A 23,479-nucleotide genomic window follows, 5' to 3' on the forward strand; every position below is an offset into this window, starting at 1 on the left:
GCCTTATCTGTCATTGCTGCACTCTGCCTTATCTCTGTCATCGCTGCATTCTGCCTTATCGGTCATTGCTGCACACTGCCTTATCTCTGTCATAGCTGCATTCTGCCTTATCGGTCATTGCTTCACTCTGCCTTATCGGTCATTACTGCACTCTGCCTTATCTCTGTCATCGCTGCATTCTGCCTTATCGGTCATTGCTGCACTCTGCCTTACCTCTGTCATTGCTGCACTCTGCCTTATCTCTGTCATCGCTGCATTCTGCCTTATCGGTCATTGCTGCACTCTGCCTTACCTCTGTCATTGCTGCACTCTGCCTTATATCTGTCATCCCTGCACTCTTCCTTATCTCTGTCATCAATGCAACTTGCCTTATATCTGTCATCGCTGCATTCTGCCTTACATCTGTCATTGCTGCGCTGCACTGAGCCTTATATCTATCATCACTGCACTCTGCCTTATTTCTGTCATCGCTGTTTTCTCCATTAGATCTGTCTTCATTGCCCTCTGCTTTATCTCTGTCATCGTTGTGCTCTACCTTCTCTGTCATCACTACATTCTGCCTTATCTCTGTCATCGCTGCATTCTGCCTTACATCTGTCATTGCTGCACTCTGCCTGATCTCTGTCATCGCTACATTCTACCTTATCTGTCATTGCTGCACTGAGCCTTATATCTGTCATCACTGCACTCTGCCTTATCTGTCATCGCTGCATTCTGCCGTATCTGTCATCGCTGCACTCTGCCTTATCTCTGTCATCGCTGCACTCTGCCTTATCTGTCATTGCTGCACTCTGCCTTATCTGTCATCGCTGCATTCTGCCGTATCTGTCATCGCTGCACTCTGCCTTATCTCTGTCATCGCTGCACTCTGCCTTATCTCTGTCATCGCTGCATTCTGCCTTATCTGTCATTGCTGCACTCTGCCTTATCGGGCATTACTGCACTCTGCCTTATCTCTGTCATCGCTGCATTCTGCCTTATCGGTCATTGCTGCACTCTGCCTTACTTCTGTCATTGCTGCATTCTGCCTTACATCTGTCATTGCTGCACTCTGCCTTATATCTGTCTTCCCTGCACTCTTCCTTATCTCTGTCATCAATGCAACTTGCCTTATATCTGTCATCGCTGCATTCTGCCTTACATCTGTCATTGCTGCGCTGCACTGAGCCTTATATCTATCATCACTGCACTCTGCCTTATTTCTGTCATCGCTGTTTTCTCCATTAGATCTGTCTTCATTGCCCTCTGCTTTATCTCTGTCATCTTTGTGCTCTACCTTCTCTGTCATCACTACATTCTGCCTTATCTCTGTCATCGCTGCATTCTGCCTTATCTCTGTCATCGCTGCATTCTGCCTTATCTCTGTCATCCTCTGCCTTATGTCTAACATCACTGCACTCTGCCTTATCTCTGTCATCGCTGCATTCTGCCTTACATCTGTCATTGCTGCACTCTGCCTTATCTCTGTCATCGCTGCATTCTGCCTTATCTCTGTCATCCTCTGCCTTATGTCTAACATCACTGCACTCTGCCTTATATCTGTCATCGCTGCATTCTGCCTTACATCTGTCATTGCTGCACTATGCCTTATCTCTGTCATCACTGCATTCTGCCTTATCTGTCATTGCTGCACTCTGCCTTATCTGTCATCGCTGCATTCTACCTTATCTCTGTCATCGCTGCACTGTGCCTTACATCTGTCATCGCTGCACTATGCCTTATCAGTCATTGCTGTACTCTGCCTTATCTCTGTCATCGCTGCATTCTGCCTTATCGGTCATTGCTGTACTCTGCCTTATCTCTGTCATCGCTGCATTCTGCCTTATCTCTGTCATTGCTGCGCTTTGCCTTATCTCTGTTATCACTCCATTCTGCCTTATATCTGTCATCACTGTGCTCACATTTATACTGTATATGGTGTCACTGCTCCCTGTCCTACCTGCATCATCACTGCGCTCTGCCTGATTTATATATGGTGTCACTGCTCCCTGTCCTACCTGCATCATCACTGCGCTCTGCCTGATTTATATATGGTGTCACTGCGCTCTGCCTGATTTATATATGGTGTCACTGCGCTCTGCCTGATTTATATATGGTGTCACTGCACTCTGCCTGATTTATATATGGTGTCACTGCTCCCTGTCCTACCTGCATCATCACTGCGCTCTGCCTGATAAATATATGGTGTCACTGCTCCCTGTCCTACCTGCATCATCACTGCGCTCTGCCTGATTTATATATGGTGTCACTGCGCTCTGCCTGATTTATATATGGTGTCACTGCGCTCTGCCTGATTTATATACGGTGTCACTGCGCTCTGCCTGATTTATATACGGTGTCACTGCGCTCTGTCTGATTTATATACGGTGTCACTGTGCTCTGCCTGATTTATATATGGTGTCACTGCGCTCTGCCTGATTTATATATGGTGTCACTGCACTCTGCCTGATTTATATATGGTGTCACTGCGCTCTGCCTGAGTTATATACGGTGTCACTGCGCTCTGCCTGATTTATATATGGTGTCACTGCTCCCTGTCCTACCTGCATCATCACTGCGCTCTGCCTGATTTATATATGGTGTCACTGCGCTCTGGCTGATTTATATATGGTGTCACTGCGCTCTGCCTGATTTATATATGGTGTCACTGCGTTCTGACTGATTTGTGTATGGTGTCACTGCGCTCTGCCTGATTTATATATGGTTTCACTGCGTTCTGCCTGATTTATGTATGGTGTCACTGCGTTCTGCCTGATTTATGTATGGTGTCACTGCGCTCTGCCTGATTTATACATGGTGTCACTGCGCTCTGCCTGATTTATACATGGTGTCACTGCGCTCTGCCTGATTTTATACATGGTGTCACTGCGCTCTGCCTGATTTATACATAGTGTCACTGCGCTCTGCCTGATTTATACATGGTGTCACTGCGCTCTGCCTGATTTATATATAGTGTCACTGCACTCTGCCTGATTTATATATGTTGTCACTACGCTCTGCCTGATTTATATATGGTGTCACTGCGCTCTGCCTGATTTATATATGGTGTCACTACGCTCTGCCTGATTTATTTATGGTGTCATTGCGCTCTGCCTGATTTATATATGGTGTCACTGCGCTCTGCCTGATTTATATATGGTGTCACTGCGCTCTGCCTGATTTATATACGGTGTCACTGCGCTCTGCCTGATTTATATACGGTGTCACTGTGCTCTGTTGTCTGATTTATATATGGTGTCACTGTGCTCTGTCTGATTTATATACGGTGTCACTGTGCTCTGCCTGATTTATATATGGTGTCACTGCGCTCTGCCTGATTTATATATGGTGTCACTGCGTTCTGCCTGATTTATATATGGTGTCACTGCGCTCTGCCTGATTTATATATGGTGTCACTGCACTCTGCCTGATTTATATATGGTGTCACTGCGCTCTGCCTGATTTATATATGGAGTCACTGCGCTCTGCCTGAGTTATATACGGTGTCACTGCGCTCTGTCTGATTTATATACGGTGTCACTGCGCTCTGCCTGATTTATATATGGTGTCACTGCTCCCTGTCCTACCTGCATCATCACTGCGCTCTGCCTGATTTATATATGGTGTCACTGCGCTCTGGCTGATTTATATATGGTGTCACTGCTCTCTGCCTGATTTATACATGGTGTCACTGCGCTCTGCCTGATTTATACATGGTGTCACTGCGCTCTGCCTGATTTTATACATGGTGTCACTGCGCTCTGCCTGATTTATACATGGTGTCACTGCGCTCTGCCTGATTTATACATGGTGTCACTGCGCTCTGCCTGATTTATATATGGTGTCACTGCGTTCTGCCTGATTTATATATGGTGTCACTGCGTTCTGCCTTATTTATATATGGTGTCACTATGCTCTGCCTGATTTCTCTGACGTCCTAGTGGATGCTGGGTACTCCGTAAGGACCATGGGGAATAGACGGGCTCTGCAGGAGACTGGGCACTCTTTAAAGAAAGATTAGGTACTACATCTGGTGTGCACTGGCTCCTCCCTCTATGCCCCTCCTCCAGACTTCAGTTAGAATTTGTGCCCGGCCAGAGCTGGATGCACTTAGTGGGCTCTCCTGAGTTCACTATAAAGAAAGTATTTGTTAGGTTTATTATTTTCAGTGAGATCTGCTGGCAACAGACTCACTGCTACGTGGGACTTTGGGGAGAGAAGCAAACCTACCTGCTTGCAGCTAGCTTGTGCTTTTAAGGCTACTGGACACCATTAGCTCCAGAGGGATCGAACACAGGGCCCAACCTCGATCGTCCGTTCCTGGAGCCGCGCCGCCGTCCCCCTTGCAGAGCCAGAAGACGGAAGATTCCGGAGAAAATCGGCGGCTGAAGACTCCGGTCTTCAATAAGGTAGCGCACGGCACTGCAGCTGTGCGCCATTGCTCCCACAGCACACCACACGCTCCGGTCACTGGTGGGTGCAGGGCGCTGGGGGGGGGGGGGGGGGGGCCTGGGCTGCAATTAGTATACCTTAGATGGCAAACTGCACATTATACAGTTCTAAACTGTATATGTGCCTAATCCCCCGCCATAATTATCATTAAAAAAGCGGGAGAAGCCCGCCGCTGAAGGGGCGGGGCTATCTTCCTCAGCACAGCCAGCGCCATTTTCTCTTCACAGCTCAGCTGGAAGGAAGCACCCCAGGCTCTCCCCTGCAGTATACACTACAGAAAGGGTAAAAAAGAGAGGGGGAGCACATAAATTTAGGCGCAAAATTGTGATATAAGCAGCTATTGGGGGAAAATTCACTTTGTGTATAGTGTATATCCCTCTGTTATGTAGCGCTCTGGTGTGTGCTGGCATACTCTCTCTCTGTCTCCCCAAAGGACTTTGTGGGGTCCTGTCCTCAGTCAGAGCATTCCCTGTGTGTGTGTGCGGTGTGTCGGTACGGCTGTGTCGACATGTTTGATGAGGACGCGTACGTGGAGGCGGAGCAGGAGCCGATAAGTGTGATGTCGCCCCCTGCGGGGCCGACACCAGAGTGGATGGATATGTGGAAGGTATTAACCGACAGTGTCAACTCCTTGCATAAAAGGTTCGATGACGTAACAGCTTTGGGACAGCCGGCATCTCAGCCCGCGCCTGCCCAAACGTTTCAGAGGCCATCAGGGGCTCAAAAACGCCCGCTACCTCAGATGGCAGACACATGTCGACACGGAGTCTGACTCCAGTGTCGACGAGGATGAGACAAATGTACAATCCACAAGGGCCATCCGATGTATGATTACGGCAATGAAAAATGTGTTGCACATTTCTGACAACCCGGTTACCACAAAAAAGGGTATTATGTTTGGGGAGAAAAAGCAGCCAGTGACTTTTTCCCCATCTGATGAGTTAAATGAATTGTGTGAAGAAGCGTGGTGTTCCCCAGATAAGAAACTAGTGATTTCTAAGCGGTTACTAATGGCGCCAACGGATAGGTTACGCTGGGAGACATCCCCTAGGGTTGACAAGGCGCTCACACGCTTATCAAAAAAGGTGGCACTGCCGTCTCAGGATACGGCCGCCTTAAAGGAGCCTGCAGATAGAAAGCAGGAGGCTATCCTGAAGTCTGTGTATACACACTCAGGTACTATACTGAGACCTGCTATTGCTTCAGCATGGATGTGTAGTGCTGCAGCAGCATGGTCTGATTCCCTGTCAGATAACAATGATTCCCTTGACAGAGATACTATTTTGCTAACTATAGAGCATATTAAAGACGTAGTCTTATATATGAGAGATGCACAGAGGGACATTTGCCGGCTGGCATCTAGAATTAATGCAATGTCCATTTCTGCCAGGAGAGTATTATGGACTCGGCAGTGGACAGGTGATGCTGATTCTAAAAGGCACATGGAAGTTTTGCCTTATAAGGGTGAGGAATTGTTTGGGGACGGTCTCTCGGACCTCGTGTCCACAGCAACAGCTGGGAAGTCGACTTTTTTACCTCAGGTTCCTTCACAGCCTAAGAAAGCACCGTATTATCAAGTACAGTCCTTTCGGCCTCAGAAAGGCAAGCGGGTCAGAGGCGCGTCCTTTCTGCCCAGAGGCAGGGGTAGAGGGAAAAAGCTGCACCAGACAGCCAGTTCCCAGGAACAAATATCCTCCCCTGCTTCCACTAAGTCCACCGCATGACGCTGGGGCTTCACAGGTGGAGCCAGGTGCGGTGGGGGGCCGTCTCCGGAACTTCAGCGACCAGTGGGTTCGCTCACAGGTGGATCTCTGGGTTCTACAGGTATCTCAGGGATACAAGCTGGAGTTCGAGACGTCTCCCCCTCGCCGTTACCTCAAATCAGCCTTGCCTGCTACTCCCAAGGAAAGGGAGGTAGTACTGGCGGCAACTCACAAGCTGTACCTCCAGCAGGTGATAATCAAAGTTCCTCTCCTTCAACAGGGACGAGGTTACTATTCCACAATGTTTGTGATACCGAAACCAGACGGTTCGGTGAGAACCATTCTAAATTTGAAATCCTTGAACACTTATATAAGGAAGTTCAAGTTCAAAATAGAATCACTCAGGGCGGTTATTGCAAGCCTGGAAGAGGGGGTTTTTATGGTGTCACTGGACATCATGGATGCTTACCTACATGTCCCCATTTACCCTCCTCACCAGGAGTACCTCAAGGTTGTGGTACAGAACTGCCATTACTAATTCCAGACGTTGCCGTTTGGTCTGTCCACGGCACCGAGGGTGTGTTCCAAGGTAATGGCCAAAATGATGATACTCCTTCGAAAGAAGGGAGTTATAATTATCCCGTACTTGGACGATCTCCTTATAAGGGCGAGGTCCAAGGAGCAGTCGTTGATCGGAGTAGCACTATCTCAGGAAGTGCTACAACAGCACTGCTGGATTCTGCATATCCCAAAGTCGCAGCTGGTTCCTACGACGCATCTGCTGATATTGGGCATGTTTCTGGACACAGAACAGAAGAAGGTGTTTCTCTAACGTCCTAGTGGATGCTGGGGACTCCGTCAGGACCATGGGGGAATAGCGGCTCCGCAGGAGACAGGGCACAAAAGCAAGCTTTTAGGATCACATGGTGTGTACTGGCTCCTCCCCCTATGACCCTCCTCCAAGCCTCAGTTAGGTTTTTGTGCCCGTCCGAGAAGGGTGCAATCTAGGTGGCTCTCTTAAAGAGTTGCTTAGAAAAAGTTTTTAGGTTCTTTATTTTCAGTGAGTCCTGCTGGCAACAGGCTCACTGCATCGAGGGACTTAGGGGAGAGAATTTCAACTCACCTGCGTGCAGGATGGATTGGATTCTTAGGCTACTGGACACCATTAGCTTCAGAGGGAGTCGGAACACAGGTCTCGCCCTGGGGTTCGTCCCGGAGCCGCGCCGCCGACCCCCTTGCAGATGCTGAAGATTGAAGAGGTCCGGAACCAGGCGGCAGAAGACTTTTCAGTCTTCCTCAGGTAGCGCACAGCACTGCAGCTGTGCGCCATTGTCTGTCAGCACACTTCCCACAGCGATCACGGAGGGTGCAGGGCGCGGGGGGGGGCGCCCTGGCAGCAATGTAGAATACCTGTATGGCGAAAAATACATCACATATAGCCCTTGAGGCTATATGGATGTATTTAACCCCTGCCAGACTTCACAATCTCCGGAGAAGAAGCCCGCCGAAAAGGGGGCGGGGCCTATTCTCCTCAGCACACAGCGCCATTTTCCCTCACAGAAAGGCTGAGGGGAAGGCTCCCAGGCTCTCCCCTGCACTGCACTACAGAAACAGGGTTAAAACAGAGAGGGGGGGCACTGATTTGGCGATATACATATATATTAAATGCTATATGGGAGGAACACTTATATAAGGGTTGTCCCTGTATAATTATAGCATTTTGGTGTGTGCTGGCAAACTCTCCCTCTGTCTCCCCAAAGGGCTAGTGGGTCCTGTCCTCTATCAGAGCATTCCCTATGTGTGTGCTGTATGTCGGTACGTGTGTGTCGACATGTATGAGGAAAATGTTGGTGAGGAGGCGGAGCAAATTGCCTGTAATGGTGATGTCACTCTCTAGGGAGTCGACACCGGAATGGATGGCTTACTTATGGAATTACGTGGTAATGTCAACACGCTGCAAGTGGGTTGACGACATGAGACGGCCGGCGAACAAATTAGTACCGGTCCAGGCGTCTCAGACACCGTCAGGGGCTTGTAAAAACGCCCATTTACCTCAGTCGGTCGACATAGACCCAGACAAGGACACTGATTTCAGTGTCGACGGTGAAGAAACAAACGTATTTTCCTTTAGGGCCACACGTTAAGGGCAATGAAGGAGGTGTTGCATATTTCTGATACTCCAAGTACCACAAAGAAGGGTATTATGTGTGAGGTGAAAAAACTACCTGTAGTTTTTCCTGAATCAGATAAATTAAATGAAGTGTGTGATGATGCGTGGGTTTCCCCCGATAGAAAATTATTGGCGGTATACCCTTTCCCGCCAGAAGTTAAGGTGCATTGGGAAACACCCCTCAGGGTGGATAAGGCGCTCACATGCTTATCAGAAAAATATCCTAAAAAGTATACACACACATGCTGGTGTTATACTGTGACCAGCGATCGCCTCAGCCTGGATGTGCAGAGCTGAGGTGGCTTGGTAGGATTCCCTGACTAAAAATATTGATACCCTTGACAGGGACAGTATTTTATTGACTATAGAGCATTTAAAGGATGCATTTCTATATATACGAGATGCGCAGAGGGATATTTGCACTCTGGCATCAAGAGTAAATGCGATGTCCATATCTGCAAGAAGATGTTTATGGACACGACAGTGGTCAGGGGATGCAGATTCCAAACGGCACAAAGATGTATTGCCGTATAAAAGGGGAGGAGTTATTTGGGGTCGGTCCATGGGACCTGGTGGCCACGGCAACTGCTGGAAGATCCACCGTTTTTTACCCTAAGTCACATCTCTGCAGAAAAAGACACCGTCTTTTCAGCCTCAGTCTTTTCGTCCCTATAAGATATCTGCCCAGGGATAGAGGAAAGGGAAGAAGACTGCAGCAGGCAGCCCATTCCCAGTAACAGAAGCCCTCCACCGCTTCTACTAAGTTCTCAGCATGACGCTGGGACCGTACAGGACCCCTGGATCCTACAAGTAGTATCAAAGGGGCACAGATTGGAATGTCGAGGCGTTTCCCCCCTCGCAGGTTCCTGTAGTCTGCTGTACCAATGTCCCCCTCCGACAGGGAGGCAGTATTGAAAACAATTCACAAGCTGTATTCCCAGCAGGTGATAATAAAATTACCCCTCCTACAACAAGGAAAGGGGTATTGTTCCACACTATAGGGTGGTACTGAAGCCAGAAGGCTAGGTGAGACCGATTCTAAATCTGAAAAATGTGAACACTTACAAGGGTTCAAATCCAGATGGAGTCACTCAGAGCAGTGATAGCGAACTGGGAACAAGGGGACTATATGGTGTCCCGGGACATCAGGGATGCTTACCTCCATGTCCCAAAATTTGCTTTTCTCACCAAGGGTACCTCAGGTTCGTGGTACAGAACTGTCACTATCAGTTTCAGACGATGCCGTTGGAGTGTCCAAGGCACCCCGGGTCTTTACCAAGGTAATGACCGAAATGAGGATTCGTCTTCAAAGAAAATGGACGACCTCCTGATAAGAACAAGGTCCAGAGAACAGTTGGAGGTCGGAGTAGCACTATCTCAAGTAGTTCTACGACAGCACGGGTGGATTCTAAATATTCCAAAACCGCAGTTGTTCCGACGACACGTCTGCTGGTCCTAGGGATGATTCTGGACACAGTCCAGGAAAAGGGTGTTTCTCCCAGAGGAGAAAGCCAGGGAGTTATCCGAGCTAATCGGGATCCTCCTAAAACCAGGAAAAGTGTCAGTGCATCATTGCACAAGAGTCCTGGTAAAAAATGGTGGCTTATTACGAAGCGCTTCCATTCGGCAGATTTCACGCAAGAACTCTTCAGTGGGATCTGCTGGACAAATGGTCCGGATCGCATCTTCAGATGCATCAGCGGATAACCCTATATCCAAGGACAAGGGTGTCTCTCCTGTGGTGATTACAGAGTGCTCATCTTCTAGAGGGCCGCAGATTCGGCATTCAGGATTGGATGCTGGTAACCACGGAGGCCAGCCTGAGAGGCTGGGGAGCAGTCACACAGGGAAAAAATTTCCAGGGAGTGTGATCAAGTCTGGAGAATTCTCTCCACATAAATATACTGGAGCTAAGAGCAAATTTGTAATGCTATAAGCTTAGCAAGGCCTCTGCTTCAAGGTCAGCCGGTATTGATCCAGTGGGATAACATCACGGCAGTCGCCCACGTAAACAGATAGGGCGGCATAAGAAGCAGGAGGGCAGTGGTCAAAACTGCAAGGATTTTTCGCTAGACGGAAAATCATGTGATAGCACTGTCAGCAGTGTTCATTCCGGGAGTGGACGACTGGGAAGCAGACTTCCTCAGCAGGCACGACCTCCACCCGGGAGAGTGGGAACTTCATCGGGAAGTTTTCCGCATGATTGTGAACCGTTGGGAAAGACCAAAGGTGGAAATGATGGCGTCCCGCCCGAACAAAAAACGGGACAGGTATTGCGCCAGGTCACGAGACCTTCAGGCGATAGCTGTGGACGTCCTGGTAACACCGTGGGTGTAACAGTCGGTGTATGTGTTCCCTCTTCTGCTTCTCATAACCAAGGTATTGAGAATTATAAGACGTAGAGGAGTAAGAACTATACTCGTGGCTCCGGATTGGCCAAGAGGGACTTGGTACCCGGAACTTCAAGAGATGCTCACAGAGGACTAATGGCCTCGGGAGCTAAGATGGGATTTGCTTTCAGCAAGAACCATGTCTGTTCCAAGAGGAACCGTGGCATCTGCCTCTAAGAAAGGACCTGCTCCAGCGGGGACCTTGTCTGTTCCAAGACTTACCGCGACTGCGTTTGACGGCATGGCGGTTGAACGCCGGATCCTAAGGGAAAAGGCATTCCGGAAGAGGTCATACCTACCCTGGTCAAAGCCAGGAAGGAGGTGACCGCACAACGTTATCACCACATGTGGTGAAAATATGTTGCGTGGGTGAGGCCAGGAAGGCCCCACGAAAAAATTTCAACTAGGTCGATTTCTGCACTTCCTGAAAACAGGAGTGTCTATGAGCCTCAAATTGGGGTCCATTAAGGTTCAAGTTTCGGCCCTGTAGATTTTCTTCCAGAAAAAATTGGCTTCAATTCCTGAAGTCCAGACGTTTGTCAAGGGAGTATTGCATATACAGCCCCTTGTGTGCCTCCAGTGGCACCGTGGGATCTCAACGTAGTGTTGGGATTCCTCAAATCATATTGGTTTGAACCGATAAATTCTGTGGATTTGAAATATCTCACATGGAAAGGGACCATGTTGTGGCCCTGGCCTCGGCCAGGCGATTGTCAGAATTGGGGGCTTTGTCTTAAAAAAAAAAAAGCTCATATTTGTTTTTCCATTCGGACAGGGCAGAACTGCGGACTCGTCCCCAGTTTCTTCCTAAGGTGGTGTCAGCGTTTCGCCTGAAACAACATATTGTGGTGCCTGCGGCTACTAGGGACTTGGAGGACTCCAAGTTGCTAGACGTTGTCGGGGCCCTAAAAATAGATATATATTTCCAGGACGGCTGGAGTCAGAAAGTCTGACTTGCTGTTTATATTGTATGCACCCCAAAAGATGGGTGCTCCTGCTTCTAAGCAGACTATTGCTCGTTGGATTTGTAGTACAATTCAGCTTGCACAGTCTGTGGCAGGCCTGCCACAGCCAAAAATCTGTCAATGCCCATTCCACAAGGAAGGTGGGCTCATCTTGGGCGGATGCCCGAGGGGGTCTCGGCTTTAAAATTTTGCCGAGCAGCTACGTGGTCAGGGGGGAACACGTTTGTAAAATTCTACAAATTTGATACCCTGGCTGAGGAGGACCTGGAGTTCTCTCATTCGGTGCTGCAGAGTCACCCGCACTCTCCCGCCCGTTTGGGAGCTTTGGTATAATCCCCATGGTCCTGACGGAGTCCCCAGCATCCACTAGGACGTTAGAGAAAATAAGATTTTACTTACCGATAAATCTATTTCTCGTAGTCCGTAGTGGATGCTGGGCGCCCATCCCAAGTGCGGATTGTCTGCATTACTTGTACATAGTTATTGTTACAAAAATCGGGTTATTATTGTTGTGAGCCATCTTTTTTAGAGGCTACTTCATTGTTATCATACTGTTAACTGGGTTCAGATCACAAGTTGTACGGTGTGATTGGTGTGGCTGGTTTGGGTCTTACCCGGGATTCAAGATCCTTCCTTATTGTGTACGCTCGTCCGGGCACAGTACCTAACTGAGGCTTGGAGGAGGGTCATAGGGGGAGGAGCCAGTACACACCATGTGATCCTAAAAGCTTGCTTTTGTGCCCTGTCTCCTGCGGAGCCGCTATTCCCCCATGGTCCTGACGGAGTCCCCAGCATCCACTACGGACTACGAGAAATAGATTTATCGGTAAGTAAAATCTTATTTTCTCCCGGAGGAGAAGGCCAAGGAGTTGTCATCTCTGGTCAGAGACCTCCTGAAACCAAAACAGGTGTCGGTGCATCATTGCACGTGAGTCCTGGAAAAGATGGTAGCTTCTTACGAAGCAATTCCCTTCGGCAGAATCCATGCAAGGAACTTTCAGTGGGACCTGTTAGACAAGTGAGGATCGCATCTTCAGATGCATCGGCTGATCACCCTGTCCCCGAGGGCCAGGGTGTCTCTGCTGTAGTGGCTGCAGAGTGCTCATCTTCTCGAGGGCCGCAGATTCGGCATACAGGACTGGGTCCTGGTGACCACGGATGCCAGCCTCCGAGGTTGGGGAGCAGTCACTCAGGGAAGAAACTTCCAAGGACAATGGTCGAGTCAGGAGACTTCCCTACACATAAATATTTTGGACCTAAGGGCCATTTACAATGCCCTAAGTCAGGCAAAACCCCTGCTTCAACACCAGCTGGTGCTGATTCAGTCAGACAACATCACGGCTGTCGCCCATGTAAACCGACAAGGCGGCATAAGAAGCAGTTGGAAACGGCCACAGGTGGATATGATGGCGTCCCGCCTCAACAAAAAGCTAAAAAAGTATTGCGCCAGGTCAAGAGACCCTCAGGCGATAGCTGTGGACGCACTAGTGACACCGTGGGTGTACCAGTCGGTTTATGTGTTCCCTCCTCTTCCTCTCATACCCAAGGTACTGAGGATAGTAAGAAAGAGAGGAGTAAGAACTATACTCGTAGTTCCGGATTGGCCAATAAGAACTTGGTACCCAGAACTACAAGAAATGATCTCGGAGGACCCATGGCCTCTGTCTCTCAGGCAGGACCTGTTACTGCAGGGGCCCTGCCTGTTCCAGGACTTACCGCGGCTGCGTTTGAAGGCTTGGCGGTTGAACGCCGAATCCTAACGGAAAAGGGCGTTCCAGATGTAGTGATTCCTACGCTGTTAAAGGCTAGGAAAGCCGCTGTCTGAAGTTCAGACGTTGTTAAGGGAGTGCTGCGTATTCAGCCCCCTTTTGTGCCTCCAGTGGCACCTTGGGATCTCAACGTAGTGTTGGTTTTCCTAAAATCACATTGTTTTGAGCCACTAAAGACCGTGGAGTTGAAGTATCTCACGTGGGAAGTGGTCATGCTTTTGGCCTTGGCTTCGGCCAGGCGTGTGTCAGAATTGGCGGCTTTGTCATGTAAAAGCCCTTATCTGATTTTCCATATGGACAGGGCAGAATTGAGGACTCGTCCCCAATTTCTCCCTAAGGTGGTATCAGCTTTTCATTTGAACCAACCTATCGTGGTGCCTGCGGCTACTCGGGACTTGGAGGATTCCAAGTTACTGGACGTAGTCCGGGCCCTGAAAATCTATGTTTCCAGGACGGCTAGAGTCAGGAAGACTGACTCGCTATTTATCCTGTATGCGCCCAACAAGCTGGGTGCTCCTGCTTCTAAGCAGACTATTGCTCGCTGGATCTGTAGCACGATTCAACTTGCACATTCTGCGGCTGGACTGCCGCATCCTAAATCAGTAAAAGCCCATTCCACGAGGAAGGTGGGCTCTTCTTGGGCGGCTGCCCGAGGGGTCTCGGCTTTACAACTTTGCCGAGCTGCTACCTGGTCGGGGTCAAACACGTTTGCTAAATTCTACAAGTTTGATACCCTGGCTGAGGAGGACCTTGAGTTTGCTCATTCGGTGCTGCTGAGTCATCCGCACTCTCCCGCCCGTTTGGGAGCTTTGGTATAATCCCCATGGTCCTTACGGAGAACCCAGCATCCACTAGGACGTCAGAGAAAATAAGAATTTACTCACCGGTAATTCTATTTCTCGTAGTCCGTAGTGGATTCTGGGCGCCCATCCCAAGTGCGGACTTCTGCAATACTTGTATATAGTTATTGCTTAACTAAAGGGTTATTGGGGGTCATTCCGAGTTGTTCGCTCGTTATTTTTTTGTCGCAACGGAGCGAATAGTCGCTAATGCGCATGCGCAATGTCCGCAGTGCGACTGCGCCAAGTAAATTTGCTATGCAGTTAGGAATTTTACTCACGGCATTACGAGTTTTTTTCTTCGTTCTGGTGATCGTAATGTGATTGACAGGAAGTGGGTGTTTCTGGGCGGAAACAGGCCGTTTTATAAGAGTGTGTGAAAAAACGCTACCGTTTCTGGGAAAAACGCAGGAGTGGCTGGAGAAACGGAGGAGTGTCTGGGCGAACGCTGGGTGTGTTTGTGACGTCAAACCAGGAACGACAAGCACTGAACTGATCAAGGTTGTGGTACAGAACTGCCATTACTAATTCCAGACGTTGCCGTTTGGTCTGTCCACGGCACCGAGGGTGTGTTCCAAGGTAATGGCCAAAATGATGATACTCCTTCGAAAGAAGGGAGTTATAATTATCCCGTACTTGGACGATCTCCTTATAAGGGCGAGGTCCAAGGAGCAGTCGTTGATCGGAGTAGCACTATCTCAGGAAGTGCTACAACAGCACGGCTGGATTCTGCATATCCCAAAGTCGCAGCTGGTTCCTACGACGCGTCTGCTGATATTGGGCATGTTTCTGGACACAGAACAGAAGAAGGTGTTTCTCCCGGAGGAGAAGGCCAAGGAGTTGTCATCTCTGGTCAGAGACCTCCTGAAACCAAAACAGGTGTCGGTGCATCATTGCACGCGAGTCCTGGAAAAGATGGTAGCTTCTTACGAAGCAATTCCCTTCGGCAGAATCCATGCAAGGAACTTTCAGTGGGACCTGTTAGACAAGTGAGGATCGCATCTTCAGATGCATCGGCTGATCACCCTGTCCCCGAGGGCCAGGGTGTCTCTGCTGTAGTGGCTGCAGAGTGCTCATCTTCTCGAGGGCCGCAGATTCGGCATACAGGACTGGGTCCTGGTGACCACGGATGCCAGCCTCCGAGGTTGGGGAGCAGTCACTCAGGGAAGAAACTTCCAAGGACAATGGTCGAGTCAGGAGACTTCCCTACACATAAATATTTTGGACCTAAGGGCCATTTACAATGCCCTAAGTCAGGCAAAACCCCTGCTTCAACACCAGCTGGTGCTGATTCAGTCAGACAACATCACGGCTGTCGCCCATGTAAACCGACAAGGCGGCATAAGAAGCAGGATGGCGTTGGCAGAAGCCACAAGGATTCTCCGATGGGCAGAGTATCACATGCTAACACTGTCAGCAGTGTTCATTCCGGGTGTGGAAAACTAGGAAGCAGACTTCCTCAGCAGGCACGACCTCCACTCGGGAGAGTGGGGACTTCATCCAGAAGTCTTCACGCAGATTGTAAACCGTTGGAAACGGCCACAGGTGGACATGATGGCGTCCCGCCTCAACAAAAAGCTAAAACAGTATTGCGCCAGGTCAAGAGACCCTCAGGCGATAGCTGTGGACGCACTAGTGACACCGTGGGTGTACCAGTCGGTTTATGTGTTCCCTCCTCTTCCTCTCATACCCAAGGTACTGAGGATAGTAAGAAAGAGAGGAGTAAGAACTATACTCGTAGTTCCGGATTGGCCAATAAGAACTTGGTACCCAGAACTACAAGAAATGATCTCGGAGGACCCATGGCCTCTGTCTCTCAGGCAGGACCTGTTACTGCAGGGGCCCTGCCTGTTCCAGGACTTACCGCGGCTGCGTTTGAAGGCTTGGCGGTTGAACGCCGAATCCTAACGGAAAAGGGCGTTCCAGATGTAGTGATTCCTACGCTGTTAAAGGCTAGGAAAGCCGCTGTCTGAAGTTCAGACGTTGTTAAGGGAGTGCTGCGTATTCTGCCCCCTTTTGTGCCTCCAGTGGCACCTTGGGATCTCAACGTAGTGTTGGTTTTCCTAAAATCACATTGTTTTGAGCCACTAAAGACCGTGGAGTTGAAGTATCTCACGTGGGAAGTGGTCATGCTTTTGGCCTTGGCTTCGGCCAGGCGTGTGTCAGAATTGGCGGCTTTGTCATGTAAAAGCCCTTATCTGATTTTCCATATGGATAGGGCAGAATTGAGGACTCGTCCCCAATTTCTCCCTAAGGTGGTATCAGCTTTTCATTTGAACCAGCCTATTGTGGTGCCTGCGGCTACTCGGGACTTGGAGGATTCCAAGTTACTGGACGTAGTCCGGGCCCTGAAAATCTATGTTTCCAGGACGGCTAGAGTCAGGAAGACTGACTCGCTATTTATCCTGTATGCGCCCAACAAGCTGGGTGCTCCTGCTTCTAAGCAGACTATTGCTCGGTGGATCTGTAGCACGATTCAACTTGCACATTCTGCGGCTGGACTGCCGCATCCTAAATCAGTAAAAGCCCATTCCACGAGGAAGGTGGGCTCTTCTTGGGCGGCTGCCCGAGGGGTCTCGGCTTTACAACTTTGCCGAGCTGCTACCTGGTCGGGGTCAAACACGTTTGCTAAATTCTACAAGTTTGATACCCTGGCTGAGGAGGACCTTGAGTTTGCTCATTCGGTGCTGCTGAGTCATCCGCACTCTCCCGCCCGTTTGGGAGCTTTGGTATAATCCCCATGGTCCTTACGGAGAACCCAGCATCCACTAGGACGTCAGAGAAAATAAGAATTTACTCACCGGTAATTCTATTTCTCGTAGTCCGTAGTGGATTCTGGGCGCCCATCCCAAGTGCGGACTTCTGCAATACTTGTATATAGTTATTGCTTAACTAAAGGGTTATTGGGGGTCATTCCGAGTTGTTCGCTCGTTATTTTTTTGTTGCAACGGAGCGAATAGTCGCTAATGCGCATGCGCAATGTCCGCAGTGCGACTGCGCCAAGTAAATTTGCTATGCAGTTAGGAATTTTACTCACGGCATTACGAGTTTTTTTCTTCGTTCTGGTGATCGTAATGTGATTGACAGGAAGTGGGTGTTTCTGGGCGGAAACAGGCCGTTTTATAAGAGTGTGTGAAAAAACGCTACCGTTTCTGGGAAAAACGCGGGAGTGGCTGGAGAAACGGAGGAGTGTCTGGGCGAACGCTGGGTGTGTTTGTGACGTCAAACCAGGAACGACAAGCACTGAACTGATCGCAGATGCCGAGTAAGTCTGAAGCTACTCAGAAACTGCTAAGAAGTGTCTATTCGCAATTCTGCTAATCTTTCGTTCGCAATTTTAATATGCTAAGATTCACTCCCAGTAGGCGGCGGTTTAGCGTGTGCAGAGCTGCTAAAAGCAGCTTGCGAGCGAACAACTCGGAATGACCCCCATTGTTCTGAGCCATCTGTTGAATGAGGCTCAGCTATTGTTCATACTGTTAACTGGGTATGTTATCACAAGTTATACGGTGTGATTGGTGTGGCTGGTATGAGTCTTACCCTGGATTCCAAAATCCTTTCCTTGTAGTGTCAGCTCTTCCGGGCACAGTCTCCCTAACTGAGGTCTGGAGGAGGGGCATAGAGGGAGGAGCCAGTGCACACCAGATGTAGTACCTAATCTTTCTTTAAAGAAGTGCCCAGTCTCCTGTGGAGCCCGTCTATTCCCCATGGTCCTTACGGAGTACCCAGCATCCACTACGGACTACGAGAAATAGAATAACCGGTGAGTAAATTCTTATTTTATATATGGTGTCACTGCGTTCTCCGTGATTCATATATGGTGTCACTTGCTTTCTGGTGGATTTATATATTGTGTCACTACGCTCTGCCTGATTTATATTTGGTGTCACTGCACTCTGGCTGATTTATAAATGGTGTCACTGCGCTCTGCCTGGTTTATATATGGTGTCACTGCGCTCTGCCTGATTTATATATGGTGTCACTGCACTCTGGCTGATTTATAAATGGTGTCACTGCGCTCTGCCTGATTTATATATGGTGTCACTGCGTTCTGCCTGATTTATATATGGTGTCACTGCGTTCTGCCTGATTTATATATGGTGTCACTACGCTCTGCCTGATTTATATATGGTGTCACTGTGTTCTGCCTGATTTATATATGGTGTCACTACGCTCTGCCTGATTTATATATGGTGTCACTGCGCTCTGTCTGATTTATATATAGTGTCACTGCGCTCTGCCTGATTTATATATGGTGTCACTACGCTCTGCCTGATTTATAAATGGTGTCACTGCGCTCTGCCTGATTTATATATGGTGTCACTGCGCTCTGCCTGATTTATATATAGTGTCACTGCGCTCTGCCTGATTTATATATGGTGTCACTACGCTCTGCCTGATTTATAAATGGTGTCACTGCGCTCTGCCTGATTTATATATGGTGTCACTGCGCTCTGTCTGATTTATATATGGTGTCACTGCGCTCTGCCTGATTTATATATGGTGTCTCTGCGTGATTTATATATGGTGTCACTGCGCTCTGTCTGATTAATATATAGTGTCACTGCGCTCTGCCTGATTTATATATGGTGTCACTGCGCTCTGTCTGATTTATATATAGTGTCACTGCGCTCTGCCTGATTTATATATGGTGTCACTGCGCTCTGCCTGATTTATCCATGGTGTCACTGCGCTCTGTCTGATTTATATATAGTGTCACTGCGCTCTGCCTGATTTATATATGGTGTCACTGTGCTCTGTCTGATTTATATATGGTGTCACTGCGCTCTGCCTGATTTATATATGGTGTCACTGCGCTCTGTCTGATTTATATATGGTGTCACTGCGCTCTGCCTGATTTATATATGGTGTCACTGCGCTCTGCCTGATTTATTTATGGTGTCGCTGCGCTCTGCCTTATTTGTATATGGTATATATGGTGTCACTGCGCTCTGGCTGATTTATATATGGTGTCACTTCGCTCTGCCTGAATTATATATGGTGTCACTGCGCTCTGCCTGATTTATATATGGAGTCACTGCGCTCTGCCTGATTTATATATGGAGTCACTGCGCTCTGCCTGAATTATATATGGTGTCACTGCGCTCTGCCTGATTTATATATGGAGTCACTGCGCTCTGCCTGAATTATATATGGTGTCACTGCGCTCTGCCTGATTTATATATGGAGTCACTGCGCTCTGCCTGAATTATATATGGTGTCACTGCGCTCTGCCTGATTTATATATGGAGTCACTGCACTCTGCCTGATTTATATATGGAGTCACTGCGCTCTGCCTGAATTATATATGGTGTCACTTCGCTCTGGCTGATATATCTCCGTCATTACTGTACTACGATTTATTTATGTCACCACTGCACTCTGATTCATCTGTGGCATTGCTGGGACTTCTCTGACCTATGTCTCATTTACTTCTGTCGTTGTTGTATTCTGTGTCTTTTCTTTATTTTTCTTTCTTTGGCTTTGGTCTTATAACTTCATCTTTAATTATATTTCTGCAGCGGGGTACACTGGTATTCCTAAGGGAATAACATCGGGGTGTAGAGTTGGATCTTGATCCGAGACACCAACAGGCTAAAGCTTTGACTGTTCCCAGGATGCACTGCACTGCACTGCCTCCTTTATAGCCCCGCCTCAAGGCACTGGAGCTCAGTTTAAGTTGGTGCCTGCAGTGCAGGTCACTAGCAGGGGGGCTGCGCTAGGCAGCCCTAATAAGAGACTTCAAGGGCCGCAGCACAGGCACTAGATGCTGACATTGGCCCTCATTCCGACTCCATCGCACGCTGCACTTCTTCACAGCGGTGCGATCGGGTCTGGCATGCACGGTGTGCGCATTGCGCACACGCGTCGTTAGGACACCGACAACGAAGAAAGCGGTCGCAGCGGCGACCGCAAGGAAATTGACAGCAGGAAGGCGTTCCTGGGCGTCAACTGACCGTTTGAAGCCGTTTTCGGGGAGTGGTAAGAAAAACGCTGGCGTGTCCAGGCGAACTAAGGGCGGAAGTCTGACGTCAAAGCCGTGACCATCAACGCTGGACCCGTCGCACAGGGGTAAGTATGTCGAGGGCTGGTCTTGTTTTGTGTGAAACTTTTTTAGCATAGCACAAGCGATCGCAGCCCTGCTATCCTATAATACACTCCCCCATAGGCGTGGACTATTGATCGCAGCCCTGCTATCCTATAATACACTCCCCCATAGGCTGGGACTATTGATCGCAGCCCTGCTATCCTATAATACACTCCCCCATAGGCGTGTACTATTGATCGCAGCCCTGCTATCCTATAATACACTCCCACATAGGCGGGGACTATTGATCGCACCCTGCTATCCTATAATACACTCCCCCATAGGCATGGACTATTGATCGCAGCCCTGCTATCCTATAATACACTCCCCCATAGGCGTGGACTATTGATCGCAGCCCTGCTATCCTATAATACACTCCCCCATAGGCTGGGACTATTGATCGCAGCCCTGCTATCCTATAATACACTCCCCCATAGGCGTGGACTATTGATCGCAACCTGCTATCCTATAATACACTCCCCCATAGGCTGGGACTATTGATCGCAGCCCTGCTATCCTATAATACACTCCCCCATAGGCGTGGACTATTGATCGCAACCTGCTATCCTATAATACACTCCCCCATAGGCGGGGACTATTGATCGCAGCCCTGCTATCCTATAATACACTCCCACATAGGCGGGGACTATTGATCGCAGCCCTGCTATTCTATAATACACTCCCCCATAGGCGTGGACTATTGATCGCAGCCCTGCTATCCTATAATACACTCCCCCATAGGCGTGGACTATTGATCGCAGCCCTGCTATCCTATAATACACTCCCCCATAGGCGTGGACTATTGATCGCAGCCCTGCTATCCTATAATACACTCCCCCATAGGTGGGGACTATTGATCGCAGCCTGCTATCCTATAATACACTCCCCCATAGGCGTGGACTATTGATCGCATCCTGCTATCCTATTATACACTCCCCCATAAGCATGGACTATTGATCGCAGCCCTGCTATCCTATAATACACTCCCCCATAGGCATGGACTATTGATCGCATCCTGCTATCCTATAATACACTCCCCCATAGGCGTGGACTATTGATCGCAGCCCTGCTATCCTATAATACACTCCCCCATAGGCGGGGACTATTGATCGCAGCCCTGCTATCCTATAATACACTCCCCCATAGGCATGGAATATTGATCGCAGCCCTGCTATCCTATAATACACTCCCCCATAGGCGTGGACTATTGATCGCAGCCCTGCTATCCTATAATACACTCCCCCATAGGCGTGGACTATTGATCGCAGCCCTGCTATCCTATAATACACTCCCCCATAGGCGTGGACTATTGATCGCAGCCCTGCTATCCTATTATACACTCCCCCATAAGCATGGACTATTGATCGCAGCCCTGCTATCCTATAATACACTCCCCCATAGGCGTGGACTATTGATCGCAGCCCTGCTATCCTATAATACACTCCCCCATAGGCGTGGACTATTGATCGCAGCCCTGCTATCCTATAATACACTCCCCCATAGGCGTGGACTATTGATCGCATCCTGCTATCCTATAATACACTCCCACATAGGCGGGGACTATTGATCGCACCCTGCTATCCTATAATACAATCCCCCATAGGCGTGGACTATTGATCGCATCCTGCTATCCTTCAATACACTCCCCCATAGGCGTGGACTATTGATCGCATCCTGCTATCCTATAATACACTCCCCCATAGGCGTGGACTATTGATTGCAGCCCTGCTATCCTATAATACACTCCCCCATAGGCATGGACTATTGATCGCAGCCCTGCTATCCTATAATACACTCCCCCATAGGCGTGGACTATTGATCGCAGCCCTGCTATCCTATAATACACTCCCCCATAGGCGTGGACTATTGATCGCAACCTGCTATCCTATAATACACTCCCCCATAGGCGTGGACTATTGATCGCAGCCCTGCTATCCTATAATACACTGCCCCATAGGCGTGGTCTATTGATCGCATCCTGCTATCCTATAATACACTCCCCCATAGGTGGGGACTATTGATCGCAGCCCTGCTATCTTATAATACACTCCCCCATAGGCGTGGACTATTGATCGCAGCCCTGCTATCCTATAATACACTCCCCCATAGGCATGGACTATTGATCGCAGCCCTGCTATCCTATAATACACTCCCCCATAGGCGAGGACTATTGATCGCACCCTGCTATCCTATAATACACTCCCCCATAGGTGGGGACTATTGATCGCAGCCCTGCTATCCTATAATACACTCCCCCATAGGCGAGGACTATTGATCGCACCCTGCTATCCTATAATACACTGCCCCATAGGCGGGGACTATTGATCGCAGCCCTGCTATCCTATAATACACTCCCCCATAGGTGGGGACTATTGATCGCAGCCCTGCTATCCTATAATACACTCCCCCATAGGCGTGGACTATTGATCGCAGCCCTGCTATCCTATAATACACTCCCCCATAGGCGGGAACTATTGATCGCAACCTGCTATCCTATAATACACTCCCCCATAGGCGAGGACTATTGATCGCAGCCCTGCTATCCTATAATACACTCCCCCATAGGCGTGGACTATTGATCGCAGCCCTGCTATCTTATAATACACTCCCCCATAGGCGGGGACTATTGATCGCAACCTGCTATCCTATAATACACTCCCCCATAGGCGAGGACTATTAATCGCAGCACTGCTATCCTATAATACACTCCCCCATAGGCGAGGACTATTGATCGCAGCCTGCTATCCTATAATACACTCCCCCATAGGCGAGGACTATTGATCGCAGCCCTGCTATTCTATAATACACTCCCCCATAGGTGTGGACTATTGATCGCAGCCCTGCTATCCTATAATACACTCCCCCATAGGCGTGGACTATTGATCGCACCCTGCTATCCTATAATACAATCCCCCATAGGCGTGGACTATTGATCGCATCCTGCTATCCTATAATACATTCCCCCATAGGCGTGGACTATTGATCGCATCCTGCTATCCTATAATACACTCCCCCATAGGCGTGGACTATTGATCGCATCCTGCTATCCTATAATACACTCCCCCATAGGCGTGGACTATTGATCGCAGCCCTGCTATCCTATAATACACTCCCCCATAGGCGT

At 49.0% G+C, this 23,479-nt stretch overlaps 1 protein-coding gene across 1 annotated transcript in view; it reads left to right on the top strand.

Annotated features, from left to right (window-relative positions):
- The window catches only part of LOC134985575 (uncharacterized), a 379,405-nt gene that overhangs the window by 134,714 nt on the left and 221,212 nt on the right, over positions 1-23,479 (top strand). The window lies entirely within an intron of this gene.

The sequence above is a fragment of the Pseudophryne corroboree genome (genome assembly GCF_028390025.1).
Source record: "Pseudophryne corroboree isolate aPseCor3 chromosome 5 unlocalized genomic scaffold, aPseCor3.hap2 SUPER_5_unloc_1, whole genome shotgun sequence".
Lineage (NCBI taxonomy): Eukaryota > Metazoa > Chordata > Amphibia > Anura > Myobatrachidae > Pseudophryne > Pseudophryne corroboree.